The sequence below is a fragment of the Lepidochelys kempii genome, chromosome 22 (assembly GCF_965140265.1).
Source record: "Lepidochelys kempii isolate rLepKem1 chromosome 22, rLepKem1.hap2, whole genome shotgun sequence".
In the NCBI taxonomy this organism is placed as follows: Eukaryota; Metazoa; Chordata; order Testudines; family Cheloniidae; genus Lepidochelys; species Lepidochelys kempii.
Window position 1 is genome coordinate 7,969,912 of NC_133277.1, and position 17,423 is coordinate 7,987,334.

The following is a 17,423-nucleotide window of genomic DNA, read 5'->3' on the forward strand; positions in this document are numbered from 1 at the left end:
TTCAACATTCACACTCTTTCACCCTTCATCTGACCTTTGTTTCAGTTTCTCTTCGGAGGGACTTGCCCATGAGCAGCGCAGTAATACAGCGGTTCTCAGCCAGGGGTCCTGAATATACCTCTGTGTGTGTGTCTCTGTCTCTTGCAGCCCTACAGAGAGAATAAAAGCTCTACTGAAACAGCCAGCTAACTAAGATTTGCCTTTACCCTAAGTGCTAGAAGAATATGTTTTGGGAACCACGAACCCTGGGTTCTGTTCCTAACGTTAGCTAGTGATTTCATCGTCATTGTGTACGGCTTCATTAAAGTGCATCTCATGTCCCAGTCAACAACTGCCTAAACTCAAAAGGTTCAAACTCTCAAGCTTATTTGAACCGAATCTCAGCTATCCGGATCTAGAAATGAGGGTGGACATCTCACAAAGACAGGCTTTCTCATCAGGATCTCTGAACCTCCCAGTTTGGGTTGTGCAATAAACACCATAGTAAAAATACTTAGCTCTTATATAGCACTTTCCAGCCATAGATCTACAAAAGGCTGGCAGGATTGACCCCTTTTTGACTTGCCCACGGCTACCCCGCAGGCCAAGGCTAGAGTTAGGAATAGACTCCTCAGTCAGAACAACCCATCACCCGGCTTTTTGGCACTGACGCTGCACGTGCCAGCCAAACCCCACAAAGTGCCGAGACTCATGAAGTAGAGAGACTCTTTCACTTCTGTCAACTTTTTAAAATGTTGGCTTTTTTATTTTTAACCTTCAGAAAGGGATTTGGTTTGGTGCCAGCCGGAGAGGATGGCTTCAGTTGGCTCTCCTTTTATCTAAATGCTTAGGGCTGGTGCAAAGCGTTCAGAGCCTATAATTTAGAACACTGCCTCAGCATCCTGCAACTTAAAATATTCTGTTCTCCAGGCACTTCTGTCCAATACAGGGAGCAAACTCTCAACAGCCTGGCAGAGTTAGTTACCCGGAGCTTGCTTCTCACTTACCCTCAGGCCTCTTTGCGCTTCTCCAACAGTGGAAAAGGGAAGTTGTGCCCTGAGAATTCTCCCCTGCACAGAGGAAGTTCTCCAATGGTGTAGAGCTGATGTACATGAGCCCCGCTACTCCCCAGTGCAAGGGGTGCACAGCTGAAGCATGCTCAAATAAATTGGTTAGTCTCTAAGGTGCCACAAGTCCTCCTTTTCTTTTTGCGAATACAGACTAACACGGCTGTTCCTCTGAAACCTGTCATTGTACAATAGTTATTCTCTGTTCCCAAGTGCCCACTGGGGAACCTGGGAAGTGGAGCAGGTGCCAGATGCGGTGTTGCCAATTCTTGTGATTTTAAGACAACTCTCATGACATTTGGTGTCTTTATTGTAGTCCCAGCTCCTGGAATCATGTGAATACAAGAAAATCGCATTTTTCATTAAAAATGTCTGGTTTTAACACTTCTAGTTTCAGAGAAAAGCTTGAAAACATGCACGCTTAAGGCTCAGTAAACAAAAGCTGGACAAATGGGTACTTTTGGTTATTTTAAAATATTTCCATGATTTTTAAGACAATCTTGTGATTTTTGGGGGGCCTGACTTTTTGTTTTGTCGTTGTTGTTTTTTTTTTTAATGCTTAGGGTTGGCAATACTGCATACGAGGAGTGCAAAGACATCTTTGCCTCCCTGCTTCTCTGCTCTGGTGCAAGTTCAGGAGGAGAATACCTTGCACTTGGGTCCTGGGGGTAGATATTAATATAAGGACATGGAACTGTAAGTGACCCCCTTGGTCACTGAATCCAGTTGCCTGCTCTCACCGCCAGCCTGGTCATGTAATCGCGTGAGAGAGAAAGGGGTGAAAAGCCAGCCCCTGAAATCCCACAGAGCTGCAGGGTACTACAGACTGCAAACGTGAATTTTGTTGCTGTGTGTTTGAAACGTTCCTTGCCAGTTGATTTCTTGTTGGTGGAGCGAGTGCCAAGGATGTGCGTGTGGAGCTGAAAATGGGACACATAAACAGTGGTAATAATTTCATAGACAGCTCTGCATATTTCTCGAGCGAGAAGAGACACTTGTCCTCTTCCGCATGGCACCCTTTATGGTTTAATCTCCCATTGAGATTCAGGGCAGAGCTCTGCTAATTAAAATGGCAAATGCCGGAGGAAGGATCTCTTTGTAGGGCTAGCGGGTATCTGCATGCGCAGACTGCTTCAGGAAAAGGACCCTTGTCCCCACCCCAGCACCCACAGTCTCACCAAGGGAGGAAGGAAACACACATATGTAAATCAGAGGGGAAATCCTAGCCCCATTGAAGTCAATAGCAAAACTCCCACATCCCCTGGGAGCTGATTTCCAGCGCAAGTGTCCCCAGGCACCTTCCCAGCATCCCTTGCTGCACTTCTGAATTGGAAGCCAATGGCAAAGCCATTGCTACTGTCCTGGGGTTTTCCTATTCCACCTGCCCTATCCAAGGGGAACGTCTTTGGTTTCTGCAGGAGCTCAGTGTTCAATGGCATTCACCATGCAGGGCAGAGGGAAGGTCAAGTCTCCAGATGTGCAGGTGCCCAGGCTGGCAATACCATACTTACGTCCTGTTGGGAGAGCCTCATTCCTGGAGCTGTGACTTCAGAGGTCAGCCCAATATGATCGAAGTGCCAGCTCTCCCCAGTTAAGCATGGTGAAGCCTGGTTGGGATGGGACAACTCCCAGGAAAGCCAAGGTTGCAGCAGGGCATTGTGTGGCTAATTAGCTCTTCCATCCGAGCCATTGGCCCAGTGTGATGCCATGGGACCCAGTGGTCCTGAGGGGCCAGCCTGTGATAATCCCTCCTAGTCAGTGCTAAACCAGCTCTGCAATGTGGGAAAAGAGAAGCTGCATAGCAGGGAGATGGTGTTGGTGACTCAGGAGGGGGCGCTCTTCCTTGGGGTGGCTTTAGGGGCTGCTGGCAGTGCCATTGTCTGGAGGAGAAAGCCGAGGAGCAATCTGCTGTGATCTGGTGATGTGTTTTGCAAGGGTAGTGGTGCTGACCCCCTCCTCCCCCGTGACCTGTCCAGTCAAGCTATAAGAATTTCCGTGATTTTGGTAAAAGCTTTACATCCTCACATCCCGCTTTGAAATTGTCCGAGCCATCTCAGACACATCAATTATTTTTTCCTATCCTATCCTTAGCAGGCACGTCACATCTACATGCACTTTTAAACAGCTGCCACACTGTTCCCCAGAGGTGGCTGCGTTTCAGTGGCAGGTGACATCCCTCTTTCTCAGATGAGGGAAAAAAAGACATAATCCAAATCTTTCTGGACCAAGTTGAAGTGCCCCAGGGCAGAATGCAGTGAGCACGAGGGTGAATTCTCTGTTTAGCCTCACCAAGTGCCACCCAAGGCTGGTATGTCAGTTGCCCACCAGTGTCTTGCCATGAATGCCTTATATTTCAATTATCAAGTAGGCAGGAAAAAATAAGAGATCTGATGGGCTCCGTTAGCCAATAACATCCTTGCTTGAGGACACAGCCCCAGGGCTGGATTCCCATTCACTGGGAGGCCCTGGGAGCAGATGTATATTCTGGGGGATTATAGGTAAAGGACATGAATGAGTAAGTGCACTAGGATTGTTCACATGATGGATTGAAAAGTCTCTGTCATACACTGTCACCAAAGCCGAGCTTTAAATAGGAGCTTGCTAGAGAGTGTTGTGTAACCGGCATTCTAACAATAGCTGCTGCACAGAGCAGGGAGGCTGTATGGAGAAATGGGACTGTTACAGAAAGCACGATGCTTATTGTGTTAATATATTTGCCGCCTCCAGTGTGTCCATACTCAAGCTTTGCAGTGGATGGGACGTGCACCTGATGAGCACTCAGGCAAAGGGGCGTGTTCACAGAGATCCCCCTGGGACTGTCACCTGATGTGCTGAGATTACCTCTGAGCCCGTTTTCCCTGTGAGCTTGGGCCTCCAGAACCCTGCCTTGTTGAGCCAGACATGCTAGCCACCTGCAAACACAGACCCAGGTCTGGTCCACACCCCCTAAAGCTGCAGACTTTAACCAAAAACTGCTCAGCAGGTCACCTATCTTCAGTGCCCAGACACCCAGCGCCCAATGGGATCCAAACCCCGAATAAATCCGTTTACCCTGTATAAAGCTTATACAGGGTAAACGCATAAATTCTCCACCCTTTATAACGCTGATAGAGAGAGATGCACAGCTCTTTGCTCCCCCAGGTATTAATCACTGACTGGGTTAATTAATAAACAAAAGTGATTTTTATTAAGTATAGAAAGTAGGATTTAAGTGGTTCCAAGTAATAACAGACTGAACAAAGTAAGTTACCAAGCAAAATAGAACAAAACATGCAAGTCTAAGCCTAATACATTAAGAAACTGTATACAGGTAAATCTCATCCTCAGAGACGTTCCAATAAGCTTCTGGGCCCAATCCTTTCCCGTGGTGAACCTTCTTAGACCTTCTTAGTTCCAGCAGGCATCTTAGGTGAAAAGCAGGGGATTCAACATGACTGGGACCCTTTCATAGAATATCAGGGTTGGAAGGGACCTTAGGAGGTTATCTGGTCCAACCCCTTGCTCAAAGCAGGACCAATCCCCAATTTTTGCCCGAGATCCCTAAATGGCCCCCTCAGAAATTGAACTCACAATCCTGGGTTTAGCAGGCCAATGTTCAAACCACTGAACTATCCCTCTCCCAGCTTTGTTCTGTTCCACCCCCCTTTTATAGCTTTGGCACAAGGCAGGAATCCTTTGTGTCTCTCTGCGTTTCCACCCCTCCTTCTAAATGGAGAAGCACCAGGTTTAAGATGGATTCCAGTATCATGTGACATGCTCACATGTCCTGTGAGACCCCTAGTCTCCATTCTTCTAAGGCTGGGTGGCATGTACCCAGGAAGTTTTGCAAGTAAACGCAGCCATTCACAACCAATTGTTCTAGTTAATGGGAGCCATCAAGATTCCAAGCCACCATTAATAGCCCACACTTTGCATAATTATAATAGGACTTCAGAGTAATACTTCAAATTTCTAGTTTTAGATACAAGAATGATACATACATACAAATAGGATGAACACGCTGAGTAGATCATAAGCTTTGTGACAATGCGTTACAAGAGACTTTTTGCATAAAGCATATTCTAGTTACATCATATTCACATGTATAAAACATATTTTTATAAAGCATATGGAGTGCAACATCATGATGGGCACTCAGGCAAAGGGGCGAGTATGCCCATGGAATCCAGTCTGCTGTGCAAAGGGGTAGCTCTTACCTATTTACACTGTTGCCCTAATTAAATTCAGTTTTTCGTGGGTGCAGGTACATTTCTGAGGGCAGTCTAGATGCTCCTTCTTTCAAAACCTGCCACCAAATATCTAAGCTGAGGCGAGCTTGTGCTGTGGTGAATTTAGGAGGTAGGGTTGTCTCTACTGTTTAGGGACTGAGGATAACTGGGTTCTGTTCCAGATTCTGAAGTTGACTTGGAGTTACCAGAAGCAAGGCTGTTCCCCCCTCTGTGCCTCAGTTTCCCTAATAGTGTTCTGCTGGAAGGAGTTAATGACTGCCATCAAGTGGGTCTTTGTTCTATAGACAATCACAGATGCAGGTAAAGCAGATGGGTATTCTAAACATCCTTCTTTCAGGCTAAATGGAAGGAGCAATTAAATGTCCCTTTATGCAGTGATAGCTGAAAACAATAGGAGGCTACTACCCAAGGCACTGAGCTTGGCTAAACCATGTGGTTTCTCTGGGACTAGTGGCAAACATGGGCTATAGGAGCCTATTTAGCAAGCTATATATGTGTGAGAGGCAGAAAGCCAGCAGACTGTGAGAGAAGTAGTTGTGAGCATGACCATGAGATGGAGCGGGGAGACACAGCTCCTTGGGCACAGAACTAACTTGAGGCGCAAACTTGGAAATAGCAAGCACAGAAACTGCCTGCAGTTGCTTGTTCCTTGTGTGTCCAGGGGAATAGGGCTTTGTGTACAGTCATAGTAAATAAACAGAATTGCACCAAAGAATAGACCTGGTTCGTATCATCTGTTTCTCTGCCTGATGGGCATGGCCTTGAATATTGGCGATCCAGGCTAAAGAGGCAGAAATAGCTACCCACCTCTGCTCTACTCCCCTTAAATTTAAGGGGCTGCGTCCGTGGGTAGCGTTGCTGTTCCTTGAAGTAAAAGAGAGACAAAAGCCAACCATGTGGTGGAAACCCAAAGTGCCTCATCCTACGAGCTGCAAAAGCAGCTTCCTCTCCCTGCCCTGACTTGTCAGGGCCTGGCAGATGTTCTCGCAGTGTCGTAACCAAGCTCAACAATAGGCTCTGTGGCTTGCCATGACAGGCGGCCATTGTTCTGGAGGGGAAGGGAAGTGCCTGCTGTCATTCACAATTGTTGCTTGTTGTGACAAGATGGCTTTTGTCCCTGCGCTGGCCCTTAGGGATCTCAGCTTGAGCGGGGCCTTTTTCTGTTAGCCCGTAATTCATGTCACCCATTTTCCGGGTGCTCCTTTAGCACCTCTTTGTGCTCATCCGCCATGTGAGTGCTGAGCCACCAGCAGTGGACCCCCCTGATGTCAATTAAACTCTGACTTCGCTCAAGCCCCCCCCCATATTCCCTGACTCTCCATTCTCCCCCTAGATCCAGAGGCAGAGCTGATGCCTCAGCTGCTGCCTGGCTTGGTTGGTCAGTGATCTTTACCTGCTCAGAGAGAGACTTCGGCTCAGCCCCAGGTCCTTCCTTCCTCACAATGGCATGGCTGGAAGTGCCTCTGCAGCAAACAAGCCCATTTCCACCCCTTTCTTCAGCCACAGGGAGCGGTCATGGCTCTGAGGGAGAGTTGCCTTCTCCTTTAGAAGGAGGCTGGCCTCGATGCACCATGAGGTAATAGCAATGATGCTTCTATAGCACCTTTTGCCCAAGGACTTTGGAGAAAGGTGCAAGCACAGATTCAGTCTGCTTTACAGCAGCCTTGTGAGGTGGGTGATGATTATTACCCCATTCACAAGGGTGGGGGGATGGAGGGGGGCAGCGGTTTGTCCAAGGCCACACAGTGAATCAGTGGCAAAGCCAGGGATACAACCCCTGCCTGTTCTCATCAGTAATAATGAGACAGTGTTCTCTCTCCCTTTTCGGGTAGCGTGTCTTGCATGCGGCATCTTCGGGGATGTGAAGAAAGGGGTTTGACAAATGTCAGAGCCGGCATGAATGAGGGTCCTGTTCTGGTTCTAAAATGAGCTCACTTTCCAAGTTCCCATCTGGTTTGCGAGGGAAGCAGGGAGAGTAAATTACACCCGCCGCACTCCTGCGTAACTCCAACTCTGGGATCTCCACCCAGCTGCACTAGAATGAGCTGGATCAGCGTAAGTGGCATCGGAAGGTTATTTCTTTGCATCTTATTTGTGGTCCTTTTTAAAGCAGCTTCAGTGCCGGACTAAAATGCATTTTAGTTCAGGCTAAACGTGTGCTGAGCTGCGACACTGGAGAATGAGAAGCTCTGTTTTATTTAGGCCTCTTTCCCCCCGATGCTCAGATACGATGTTGATGAGCGCTAGCTATGCAGTGGTTGGATGGCCTGGTGGATAGGGATCTGAACAGGACTGCAGGAGACCTTGGTGTTCAGTTCCAGGCTCAGCTGCAGAGTCCCTCTGAGATCTTAGGCAAGGATTCCTGCTCTCTGTGTGACTCAGCTTCCCATTTCTAAAAGGGGACAACATTCCCCTACTCCACAGGGCTGTGGTGAAGATAAATTTCATTGATGCCTGGAAGATGCCCACATCCTAGGGTGATGTGGGCCATACAAGTGCTGGGGTATCTACCTAGATAGACGGAACACCCTGTTTCCTCAATGGTCCCCCACCCCCCTTTCAGTTCGCAGGGGAAATTCGGTCACTCTGTGAGCTTGGACTGCTGGCATGGGGAGCAAGCTGTGACCATGGTGGGCATGTGTGTGTTGTGGACACCTCTCTGCAAAAGTTGGGCGGGTCGCAGGGACTCCTGATCAGCTGTAGGTTCTACCTGACTAGACTGGAGGGGAAAGTTTCCAGGTCTCATGACCAGCCCTGCTGAACCACTTACTTGCTAAGAGCGGAGGGCGTGAGAGAGGGGAAAGCAGGTTTGTAACTCACTGGCTAGTGTGTATTCCAGGTCCCCTTCTGTGCCCAGTCGGGGGATATGAATCTGTTATAGCCCCAGTTACAGGCCTTTAGCTCAAGCAGTAGCAGCTCTTGGAGGTCCCCAATGTGATAGCCAATATAGCAGCCGTCACCAGTGCATTTCAGTTTAGCTCCTCTTTGAATTCTGGTCAGTTCTAGACTTAGCCAGGATCTGGTCCTCTGGCTCTCCTGTAGCCTGGTACAAGCCTAGCCATTACTGTGTTGAACATGGCACTCTTTGACCCACCAGGTGCGTATGGTGACTTTTCAGCAGTCTATTGCAGGGATTCGAGAAAGGGTCTGGATCAGAACCTGGATCTGAGCTCCCTCAAACCCAGATTTTGCACAGGGCCCCTCACTCCCAGGTCTGAACAGTTCCTGCACCTTGGGGTGTTTGAAATCCACATCCAGACATTGTAGCTTGAGCTTCTCTCTACTTCTGGTGACTTAAATGGACATCAAGGGAACTTGGAAAATGGCTAGTCCATTAGCTAAGCAGCTTCCTCTGCCAGGCACAGCCCTAGATTGCTCAGAAAGTTGTGCATTGCGGCTTCTAGGATCTGGGCTTCCGCAGGGCTGGATTAGTTTGTTTTCACTTCTCCTCTCGCCTGCTGATCATCCAACTGTCTCAGTGTTTGTGTACGATGCAGACACACGTTGGAAATACCAATAATAATTAAAAATACCAGGCGATCGAATCCAAACTGCAGCGCATAGTTTGGCTCACAGCCCCTGGAAGCAATTCAGTCCTTAGAAGCAGAGATGGGACTCAAATCAAAATCCCAGATCCAGAAGTCCCTGAACTTTCCAGCATGGAGTTTGAACCTGGATCCAAACAGTGTAGCTTGGACTCTCCTCTAGTTTCTCATCCAAGATGTGCATTTCCAGAGTGGTATATTGCACGTCTCCGCTAGTTAAACACATTCCGCTTTTGTGTCCCCACCCCCTCTCCTATCTGGCCTTGTGCCCACAAGAGGCACGTTATATAAACTATCCCTAAATACACTGCCTGGGGAAGTGTCTTTATATTTTAATTCCCAAATAGGCAGGCAAAATTGAGTGCTCTGATTGGCGTCTGCAATCAGCGCCCCATTCATTGAGTGCTGTGAAGGGAGCTGATTGCAGCAATCGTGGCTTTGACCTTCCAGGGACTCTGACACTGCCTCTGTTTCATTAGCAGGATAAATATTTTTCCAAAAACAACATTTCCCAACCACCAGAAGTCAGGGCAAGGCCGGGCTGCTGTGCGGCACAAAGGCTGCAATTGCGTGAACCCTCTTCTCCGGCCCTGGGTTCATCGCTCAAGGCCCTTGGGAGACCCCCGTTCTATTCCAAGCTCTGCCACAGACATGCTGTGGGACTGTAGGCCAGTCATGGCCCCTCTCAGTGCCTTAGTTTCCCCTCCCACCCTTTGTCTATATTCTTTACTATGAGAACTTCAGGGCAAGGGCTCTCTCTTACTACGTAGATGTACAGCGCCTAGCGCAGTGGGGGCTTGACCTTGTCTGGGACCTCTAGGTGCTATTCTAATACAAAGAGTAATATAATAACAGAGCATCAGCTAGGGATTGGGGCCCCATTGTGCTAGGATAGCCCTTGTCTCTAAGAGCTTGTGGGATAAATGTGAAATGAAAGACTGTTAATATCTGCGCTGCACTTTGAGATCCTCCAGCCAAAAGGAGCTCTGGACAAGGCCAATGGATCCAAGATCAGGTGCTAGCTGCCTTGAGTGCATTTCTCCAGGCCTCCAAGGCTGTCTGTGTTCCATACAGACTCGGTACCTCCTCTCTACACCACCATCCCCACCCTTGATGGGGCCCGGGCGAGGTAGAGACCCTCGCAGGCTATAACAAAGGTGGGGCACACCAGGGAGCGGAGAGTTGGTTTATGACAAGCGTGAGATGTGGAAGCAGTGCTCACAGCACCCCGGCTGCCTGGCTGGTGCTCAGGGTTACGTAGGCATTCCCTCTGAGGGGAGCTTTAAGGAGAAATGTGAAAGAAGCTAGCGGATCACGAGACCCTCACTGCGTTAGACAGAGCGAGGCCACCCTTGGTGTCACTCACAACCACGCCCGATAGCCCGGCACTCTGCTGGCCAAGTCCAGTCACGTTCCAGGGTGATGCTCAGGAATTCCATTCTCTGGCTCAGCCCTTCCTACCCAGGAATTCTTAAACATAGTAGATCAGTCCAAAAAAGTCTCTCCCTCCCCTAAGCCTGCTATGGCCTCTACCCCTCCCCAGCCCCACTGGGTGGAGATGGTGGTATAGGGAGAGGGGGTACCGAGCCTGCAGGACACACAGGCAGCCCCGGAAGCCCAGGTATGCATTCAAGGCAGCTCGCACCTGATCTTGGATCTATTTGTGTCTCCCATCTTGGCCTTGCTCGGAGCTCCTTTTGGCTGAAGGAGCAGTGCAAACATTAATTAATTCAGCCCAGGCTCTCAGCAAGAGAGGTTAGTGTTATTACTTCCCTCTTTCACCGCAGAGGGAAATTGAGGCACAGTGGCTTGGCTACAGCTGTACAACAAGTTGCTGGTAGGGCATAGGCTAGAACCTGACTCCCAGCCCAGTGTTCTGACCATTAGACCATGCTGCCTTCGTTTCTAAGCCCAGTAGCTAGCCCTGCAGTGAACAGCAGACTGGCGCCGTCTCCCCCAGCACTGGTATAACATGCCATCGGCTGAGCCCCTGGAGTGAGTTATAACCTGGGTTCTGCCCCAGGGGCCACTCGTATCCGGCATCCTGTAATAGATGGTTTTAATTCTCATGGAAATATTGAACAAACATCAGGGAAATTCGTTTTACGGCCCGGAGCCAGCTCCGAGTGTCATTACCACTGTTACTGGAGTCCGTGCGGGTGATTTAAGCGGGGACCTCTGACAAAGACACACACCTGTCCATGAATAAAAGGCTGCCGTTTATTACCCAGCATGCTAATTAGGAGGAGGATGCAGGTCAGGTGTGGTGCCCGATCCAAATGCCTCCTGAGCAAGGTGGATGAGGTGACCATGCTAATGCTTCCCTTCCTGTTCCTGGCCATGCCACGGGGGCGCTGCATGCATAGGGTGATCTCCTCAGGGCGGCCAGGAGGTGGGCACCTCCTGTCAGCGGTGATCTAATGCCACGGAATCTAGGCACTGAGCCAGGGTGACGCTGGGACAGAAGGAAACAGATGCTGCCAACTGAAAGCACAGGAGCAAATAATTCTCCTGTCAGAGCAGAGCAATGTGCTCTGCTGCCCGGCTCTGACAGTGAAGGGTACCAGAAGCTCAGCTGAAGCTGTGAAAGAGATTCTTTCCTGATCACTTAGCTTGGGTTTGCCCTGAAGCAGAAGGGTTGGTAGCTTGTTTTATTTTACGGGTGTAATATTCATTAATTGATTTATTCCAAGCGGATCCTGTTACCCTGTAACAGTGAGTTCCATGCCTTAATTCTACATCAGACAACAAGAATTTTCCTCCTTTCCGTTTTGCATGTGTTGGGTGTGGGAGGGTGGCTCAGGGCTGGCTTTATTAGGTTCTCCTGTTCTTCTCTTGCTGTCATTTATGCCAGCTGCTCTTACACGTACCTTCCTTTACACCTATTTACTGATGTGTAAAGGAGTTGGAGTCAGCGTAATTTACATACTCAGGATCCAGAGAAGAGAAGGTTGCTTATAGATTCTTATGTGAGTTTCATTTCTTGTTAATCTCCTGTTTCCATCCCCTGCTCATGCAATTTCATCCAGTCAGCCAGGCTCAGTGAGCCTAATTTAGAAGGGGGAGCTACAGGGGGAGTGTAAGCTACATGATGATGAGCAGATGTGCAGTTAAAGAATCTGAATTGATGTAACATGCATATTCAGGTGGCTGGAAGGAAGTGCGAATTCCACCAATTTAAATACTCTCTAGGCTTCCTGGGTCACACCAAAATATTTAGACTCACTGAAACTAGTCGGTGGTGTTCAAAATCCTTACCCCTGGCTGATTTACACCAGGGATTAATTTAGCCTAGTAAGTCTTTTCCTTGATTATTCTTTCTTTCTTTCTATTTTCTCCTTTGTAGCACCAGGTTATTAGAGCTCTTCTTTTCTAATACATTTGTTTATGTTTAAAAATTGATTCCAGTAAACTCTAGGGCTCCTGGAAAGACCCCTGTATTTTTGGCTACAGTGATCTATGATAATTCTGGTTTGCTTTCTTTGGCCCCAGTTCAAGAGAGACACCTGAGTAAAGGAGTTTGTGTGGGCACATGTACCCACACACGCAGTTTTGCTCAGCTCATATCCTGTTTTGCCTCCGTGCTCCCACTGGACATTGCTTGTGCATTGTGTCCCTGCCTTGTATTATGGTAAAGGCAAACAGCTGGCTGGCCATTACCATTCATGACCCAACTAAAGTGTGCCATGGAATCTACCCTTCCCCAATCTGAAGACTTGAATCGTTGTCAACGCCCTTCACTGGAGCTTTTCTGCTTCCATTCTAACGAAATGTGAATGCAGTGGTCCAAGGTGAGGACAGGGCTGCTGTCGCTCTGGTTTGTAGAATACCACTGTCATATCTTCTGTATTGTCTCTGTCCCTTTCCCAATGGGGTAATGTCTCATTTGCCCCTCTGATGTACTGAGTTGAGCTGTTGGGAGTTTCCTGCCTTTCTTCTTTTCTTTTCTTTTCTTTTCTTTTCTTTTCTTTTCTTTTCTTTTCTTTTCTTTTTTAATAAAAAATGCGGGTTCAGCAAAATTGAAAATCAGAAAAGCCAAAATTAAATATTTTGCTTAGAGTCAGGTCAACCAGATGGAAAACCTTTCATTTTGTCAAATCAAATCAGAATATTTTATTTAATTTCTGCTCCATTCAGTCTTAATCGGTGTCAGCCTGAGCTGCTATCATGGAAAGTGTAGTGCAGGTGTCTTGCGCCCCATTTTCGTCGGGACCACATTTCCCATAATGCACTGCTGGTGTGCCTGACACTGCATCATGGGATATGTAGTCCAGCCGTGGAACACGGTTTATAGCTAGGCTTCAAAGGATTCGATTTTTATCTGTAAATGTCAGTAACTGTTGAATTCACCACACGCACGCAAATTGATGAGAAAGTGTTTCCCTCAATAATAATCAAAACTCAGATCGGCAAAGTAAGAAAAGTGCTGCTTGAGAATTCATTAGAGTTTGATTTAAGGGCATTTACTTTGAATATTTTGACATGCAATGTTGACAATTTGTGTTGTAACGGTTATAAAGCTTTAACTTTTTGAATCTCAATATCTACTGGCATTAAATAATTCTTCGCTGATCCATCCCTCCTGCAATTTCCCATGACTGTGAACGTTTAAATCAACACAAATTTTAAAAAAAGTTTAAACCCTATAATTGGCACAATTCTGAAAACTTAAATTGATAAAAATAAAAATGCTTTAAAATAAACGCATTATTAGCTATCAAATTATATTAAAAAATCAAATTCTGCCATGCCTACTTACAGAGGAGAATGGGGGCATGAAGCTCTCAAATTACAGCTCACAGTGGCTTTCAGGGACACAGATTAATGTCAAACTCAGCGGAAATGAAACGTTTTGATTCAGTTCAACCAACTGATCCGGGCGTGCTGAAAGGTCTTGTTTTGTTCAGATATGTCAAAACAAAACATTTGGACGTTTCCTAACCCCTTAAATGTTTGGAATGTTCTGCTCCACACAAAATAAATAAATACAAGATTGATTATTTTGATTTTTCTTCTTGCCCAGATTTTGGATGAGAACCAATTTCTACTCTGTCTGAGCAGGACTTAGTCAAAGTGGGTTGGAGGGCGGGTCCGATCAGATCCCCATTCACCAGAAAAGCCTGCACCCCAGGAAAGGTATGGTCAATTTCATTGCAGGTTCTCTGTCTAGCCTAGAGAGGAAAACAGGGAGTCATCAAGGCTGATTAGTGAGAGGCTTTTGGCGAGACAGGCTGGCATGATTTAATTCCCTAGTCAACATTCCCAGCGCATTGATCTCTCTCTAAGCAGGAGGGAAGGAAGCAGGAAGAATGGAGGGAGAGAGAATGAAAGGGGAAGGAGGCAGGGGAGAGAGAGATGGGGAGAAGGAAGGAGAATAAGAAATAGGGAAGAAAAAAGAGGAAGGGTGAGGAAACTGTAGAGCAAATCTACACCGACTATGCAGCCTGGGTGCAGATGGTGGCCCTGATTATTTGTCTCACGAAATTTCAAGAGCATTGGCGCCTTTCCACTAGCACCTCTAATTAGCACTAAACGAAAAGGAGCAGAATAGATCTCTGTTCATGGTGCCCTGGGCGGGTGCCTGAGCCAGAGCCGCTGCATGTGACAGGGTTGGGTTAGATGTGCTCTCTCCTGGCTTTCCTGCTGCATGAGCTCAGCTGACACGGGAATCTAATCAGACTTCCCTTCTGCCTGTCTTCACTGAGTCTGGTGCCTCCGAGCTAGGAAGGCCGTAGGACAAGTGAAAAGGGAGTGGCAATGAGTGTGAATGTGTAGGGATGTGTGCACGTGGTTCAAAGTGGATATGTGGCAGCAGGTGGGTTCACATCTATAGGTGGGCATATGCCAGGGCCGTTTCAGGCCTCCTCTGGTAGCTTTATGGTCTGAGATCTCATGAACCTCCCAGGATGGAAGTGGCTGCTCTAAAAGTCTTTGAAAGACAGGATCCCCTGCTCAAAAAGAATCGAAAGCTTTAATTTCTGGCTCCAGCTGGCAGTCAGATATCAGGCATTAAAATCACATTATTCTGAGTACCATCTTACTTTTTCATTCCCCACTTGGATTCCAACTTGATTTTTAGTGCGTGCTCCCTCAAGAATCACTGGTGCTGGAAGCTGGTATCATATACCATCCGCAAGCTCAGCCTCTTAGCTTTCATACAGTGTAATTAAAACATTAATCTCTTACTCTAACAATCTGGGAGAGAGAAGCTGCTAAAATAACATGGGAAGGAACGCTGCAAAGGTGTACAGTTGTCAGGACTGCTGCAAATGCCCGTAGGGTCAGTAAACTTTCCCTGGGGAGATTGGGCTCTAATCATCAATGCATTTCACGCAGGCCACCAAAGAGCCTTGGAAGCAATTTTTATTGTCTCACCGTTTCCTTGTACTCCCCCATCTGTCTGTATCCACCTGTTGTCCCTTGTTTTATACTTAGATTGCAAGCCCCTTGGGGTTGGAACCATCTTTTTGTTCTCAGTAGCGATCTCTGAATTGGGCCCAGACTTGAGACTACTTCTCCATTCCTGTGCCCCGTGTGTAAGTTTGGGGGTCTGATTCACTGTTGAACTGGTCCAGTTTTGCACTTGTGTAAACCCACTGAAAATAGAGTTACATGGTGAGGAATCAGGCCCTTGACCTGTTAGTATTTTACACCTATTATGCACAGGTGTAAAGGCAGTTGAGAACTAGACCTGATGGTTCTTTTTACTTCTCAGTTCAGTGTAAACCACTCATCTACCTCTGAAACAAGAGTGACATGCTCTCATTAGCTAGGGAATAGATTCGCTCCCCAGGTGTCATTGCCTTCCCAGCCTCTGGGGCCTCTGATCCCAAGCCAGGCTGTGAACAGTTCCTCATAATAAAGGAACAAGAAACAAGGTGCCAATGATTTTCATAGCTTGATTAACGCTCTTCAGAGCGATTGCCATTGGATGCCACAGAGGAGCAGAAGAAGATGGATGTTTTCCATTACTTGATGTAATGACTGTGAGGCAGGCTAATGAAACCTTTACAACCAAGTTTACAGAAAGCCCGCAAACACTGGTCAATAGCTGAGTTACAGTTCCCATGCATAGATTAGTATGCGACGTGCTGCGGGATGCAAACAGCCAGGTGCGGAGAAAGGAAGCCAGAAAGAGGGAGTCAGAAATGGGGACAGAAGGAAGCGGGGGCTCAGAAGAATGGAGGAATGTGGAAGAGAATGAAAGAAAGGAGAGAGACTTCCAGGGGACAAGGTGGGAAAGCAAGGAGCCAGCGATGTTGGTGGGAGCCTTGCATTCCCTTTCCATCCATTTGCATCCTTTGGTACAAGCTGGATGACTTTTCCACTCAATGCCAGTGCTTCACCTATTCCCTAGAGGACAATATCACTAGCGCCCCCAGACCAGTGGCTCTACTGATGAGTTTCCCTTCGTTGCTCTGCCTCCTACTGGGGATGGGGGGAAGACAGAGGTCTTTCAAATGCAACCCAGGCCCCGGATCGAACCAATCGAGCGAGCCCCCAGTTAAAGGGATGGGATGGCTGCAGGGTTGGGGATTTCAACTCCAAATCACCAGCCTTTCCAGTGTGGCCCGGGTGAGCCATGGCCCAAAGCCTTTGCTAGCTGAAGGCTGATTGCTGGTCTGTGTGAAATGCTTTGTCAGACTCATCTCTTTTCCTGTCTAATGGGGCCATACCCAGGGTACAACCAGCATTAGCTGGCTCGCTTGCTGGTGGAAGCCAAGGACTGACAAGAGAAACAACTACCGTCATTCACCTAGAGGTGGTTCCTTCTGGCATCACTGGGGCACAGCAGTGGGAGATGGTTGGAAGAGGGGAGCTTGCACTGGGTGTATCTGTTTGGGAGAGAAGCATTGCGTGCACCAGCGCTGTCAGCCCAGCAAGTTTGGGGTCTCATCCACACTTAAAAAGCGTGTTCTTAACTTGAGGTAAAATCCTGTGGAAGACCAAACCATTTGCCATTTTCACACAAGTTAGTGGGTTGAGTGATGCCCAATCCTGGTTTCGAATCCTACCAATCTCTTGGGCTCCACCGTTCCTTGTGGCAAGGAGTTCCCCTGGCTAATTGTGTGACAAGTATACCTTCAATAAGTTCCCATCCCTGTAAACTGTCACTCTGGCTGCCACAGGTATGATATCCAATTGCAGATGGGAGGGGAAGTGGGATCCCTGGGCTGGGGATTGCAAGGGGAGGTATCAACGAGACAATCTCTCTTTTAAGCTATGGTTCTTACTGTGGAAAATGTGGGAGAAGCCCCTGGCAGACCACTGAGGTTTGGAGGCTTTACCTCTGAACCAAACCACTTCACTTTTCAGGCTTGCCTCTCTCCCTGCTTGCATTCGGCACCTTTCATTTGTCACGGATTCCGTTGCCGCATAAGCGTAGCGAAGAGACTGTTCTGCTGGTGTATCCACATAATGGGATCCACCTGCTACCAGACAAAGCAAGGAAAATAAAAAGCCGTCCATTGTGCCTCTGAAATAGCTGCAATTAACAAAAAAAAAAGACACTAGCAAAGAGCTGGATTCATTTCACTAAGGCCACAGGAGACAGCATGAAATATGCCAACATGCGCAGAGTGAGGCCACCTAAGACACAAACC